This window comes from Corythoichthys intestinalis, chromosome 9 (genome assembly GCF_030265065.1).
Source record: "Corythoichthys intestinalis isolate RoL2023-P3 chromosome 9, ASM3026506v1, whole genome shotgun sequence".
Lineage (NCBI taxonomy): Eukaryota > Metazoa > Chordata > Actinopteri > Syngnathiformes > Syngnathidae > Corythoichthys > Corythoichthys intestinalis.
Window position 1 is genome coordinate 14,341,465 of NC_080403.1, and position 4,048 is coordinate 14,345,512.

The window sequence follows — 4,048 nt, forward strand, 5'->3', positions numbered from 1 at the left end:
AGTGCAAGTGCTTCTTAAATATTCATCCTTGAAAGGGATGACATAGCGTTTTTATTTACAGTGTACAATAAATGTGATTACGTTTAGTGTGCGTTGTTGCCTACCTGCCCACTGTTGTACTGAGTGTGCTGCGCTAGCGTCTCCCTCTGTTGAAAAATCAACGTCACACAGCCCATATCCGCGTGCTGAAGTGGAATAATAACGCAAGTAATTTTGACATACGATAGTCATGGTATACGTTTTTGGGCTGGTTTGACGAGGAAACTCACTTTGTTTCCAATTTCAAGCAATTTTGATTGCGTCGAGGCCGTTGATCCGATAATATATAATGGTTCCACCGCCTATTACGACTCCGCGCCGAAATAGCTCAGTTGGGAGAGCGTTAGACTGAAGATCTAAAGGTCCCTGGTTCGATCCCGGGTTTCGGCATCTGGGTAGCGTGTAATTTTTTTTTCGTTTTTTAAAGATATGCATGACATGTCCTGATAATATATCACCAAGATCTTTCAGAAAAAAAAATACAGAAGGAAGTACTGACATTTTATGTTGCTCCTGTTATGTCTTATGTACAGCTGAGTAAGTATTCATTGCTAGGAGTAAATCTAGGAATAGTCTGATTATTTAGTTTTATTACATTTTTTTCTTTACCAACATTTATTACATATGAAGAGTTTTTAGATAAATGTGTGAAAAATACCATTGAGGTCCAAGTTGTCATCACCAGGGGGCGACCTTATCCTACATACCAGTGAATAGTCACCTCACTGAGTTTGTAAAGGATTCAAGAGTACGTTTTCGTTAATGTTTAACCACTGACACAATGAGAACACCCATTGATTTGTGTGATCCGAATTAGGATCAATTTAAAGTGGATATTAAATGTTTTAGGCTACATCTCAGTATTTTTTAATCAAACCAATGACATTAACTTCATGAACTTGGCATTTGACAGACAACTTGACCCTTGACATGATTTAGACACAGTCCCTGTACTAGCCAATATGGCAAGATGTGGCATTATATAGCATCATCAGAGGAGAGCAACTTGTTTTTTCAGATATTAGGGCAACTTGTTGCTTCAGATGCAAGTAATATACGATGTAAATTACAGGTAAATATCAATCAATCCTTTTTCATCATCCATCATCACTTTGAAAAGTTATGTTAGTTTGAAAAGTAAACCCTAACCCGTTATTGAAATCATCAACAAGTAACCTAAACTAACCACAGTGGCTTTAAACTTAGCAGTGGTTGCTCCCCCATGTTGTTAGCTTCAAGAGGAAAGCCTTTGGCCTAGATACAACCAACTTTCTGGGAGGATAGTTCCAAAGCATTGCAGTTTGTCAACCTCGATTGAGCCAAGGCACCCAATGTACATTGTAACGTTTCAAATGTAACAATATCCAAACATAAACAAGCGGCTGCTACATGTAGGACAGTATTTCATTTTAAATGCCATGTCTTGCACCCTGCAGTTTAAAGCAGGACTCTAACAGCATTTGTCATTCGTTTAGGAGTTGTACATGAACACAATACACTCCAGTGGGTTCACGAGTGCTCAAACGCTGGTCTCAAGACCAATCTTGAGAGTTACTGGATAACGCATTAGATGAAGAAAAGCCTAGAATGAAAGATTTGATACACAGTTCCCATCAAAAAGTTTATTGTTATTCTTCTTCAAAAAATGCCTGGGGTAGCTCAATGAAGTTCAGTGTTTGAACTTCAGCTACTTCCTTCCTGTGTGAAGTTTGCATTTCCCCTTGATTTTGAGGGTTTTCTGTAGTTTTTCTGACTTCTCCTACCAAACGGAATTTGAGTGTTAAGGGTTGTTTGTCTGTACCGTATGTGCCCTGCTGGCGACAAATGCAGCGTGTAACTGAAGTCAAGTGGCTCACCGGCAAACAAATTGAGGACAATTTTTAGAAAAAATGGATGGATGTTTCATAAATGTATTTGCTGGATCTCATTCAAATTGTCTTGATGTAGCTGGCTGCTCTAATTTCCTTTTTTTTCGTTGTGACAATCCAACACTCAAGATGCCACTCCTTAGTTATTTACACACCTTTCTCACGCAGCCTGAACCCATCGCTCCCATAACATGACACGTGAGGTGTTTATTTTAAGTTTATCTATAAGCCACAAGAGTTCATAAATAGGTTTAAAAATAAATTTTACCATGACACATTGATGGGAAGGTTGGAATGAACATGTCTCAGTAGCACATAATGAAAATTTATTTCATAATTTTTTCTTGTGTGTATGTGATGATAGTTTTAGCTTTTTTCCACATTAACTTCAAATCTGTTCACACCTTTGCCACAAATATTTTGTGGGAACATCAATTGTTACAAAAAAGTGGGAGTTTATGTCATGAAAAATGTCATTTGTCAGAAGTAGTTTCTTATCTTTTGTTTCCATGAAATAGATATGACTATCACTATCATATGTTAATTGTGAGGGAGTCATCACAGAATTTCCGGCATCATTCCATTCCAAATCATTTCTCTTTCATTCCGATTTACAGACTACTTCATTAGGTATACCTGCACAATCCAATAAGAAAGTCTGCACACTATAGATAACGTTCAAACACTGGCCGGCAAAATTTGGGGCACATACATTTGATGTCATTAATCGCACCTCCGCTTGTCTCTTGTTTAAGCTTTGTGATGAAAAACACACATTGTCTTTTTCTTGCTGTCATTTGTTTTTCCTTCTGTAGCTAAGTTTATATGTCAGCATGAAACAGATGACAGGATAAGCAGTTTGTTTTGCAGTGTGCACACGTACAGAACTTGTACTTCCTGTATTTAGCCAGTCCCATCCCCAGTCAACTTCCTCTTTTCAGGAGCTATCGTGGCCGAATGTAAACTCAAGATTATAATGCCCATGACACGTGGTGCTTTTGAGGCCCGCTTTCGCCCTAATTTTCTTTCGCCAACCCCCTTTCTTACTGGACCCAACTTGTCACAGGGGTGTTGAGCCTGGACAGTGAAGAGAAAGGGAGAGTAGGATCTTGAGATTTAGTCAGGAACACAGTTTTAATCATTGGTCTTTGTCCACTCCCAATGGAGATCATTGTCCAAAATATTAAGACTAACTTGAGAGGCAATACAGGCCATATGATATACAGGATACTAGGGCTCACAAAAAAATTGAAGAACGGAGAATAGTAGTAGAAAGTAGAAAAGGTTATTCTGTGATCTGGCTATGGAGGTAGAGTTGTGTCTTTATTATTCGATCAAATAAAAAGTTGCTTCAATCAAAATATATATTTTCAATTAAAAAAAATGTCACAAAATTTAAAAAAATCAAAATTTAAGACTTCTTTGATTATAAATGGTTCTTTTTTTTTTTTTTTGTAGATTGAAGTGATGTTGTTTTGTTGGGCCACCTTTTGGGTAGGGCATTTGTGTCTATAATTCAATCAAAAAATTAATTGCTTCAAACATAAAATATATATATTTTCAAAAGAAAAATAGCTTCAATTTTTGATTGAATAATAAAGACACACATCTTGGGAGATTGGTGTCTTTATCATTCAAATCATTTAAAAAAATCATTTCAAATTAAAAACAATTAAAAAAAAAAATTTTTTTTTGGAGGGGGGTATTTTTACAAATGCAAATTTTTAAGTTGCAAATATTTTTTTTGCGTTTTTTCAATGATTGAAAAAACTTTTTTTTTTTTTTGGATTGAAGTGATGCGGCAACTAATATTTTGTGGCCCAAACACATAAAAACATCACTTCAATCAAAAAAGTTCAAAGAAAATTACTGCTTCAATGCATTTTTTTTTTGTCTCAAATTCATTTTTGCATCAAAACACCTTTTTATTTGATTGAAAAACAATTTTTTGATTGAAGTGACTTTTTTTTTATTGAAAATATATATTTTGATTGAAGCAACTTTTTTTTTTGATTGAATAATACGGACACAAATCTACCTCCATAGATTTCCCCGTACACAGATCAATGTGGCCAAAACTTAATGAAATGTCGCGCAGTTAGCAGTGTTTAGCAACTGATAATAACCTCAAACCTATTGGC

The 4,048-nt window shown here is 35.8% G+C and overlaps 1 non-coding gene across 1 annotated transcript; it reads left to right on the plus strand.

Annotated features, from left to right (window-relative positions):
• The first annotated feature begins 356 nt into the window (after positions 1–356).
• Positions 357–429, plus strand: trnaf-gaa (transfer RNA phenylalanine (anticodon GAA)). The gene has a single exon. It is a non-coding gene; the product is annotated as a tRNA-Phe (tRNA).
• Positions 430–4,048: the final 3,619 nt, after the last annotated feature.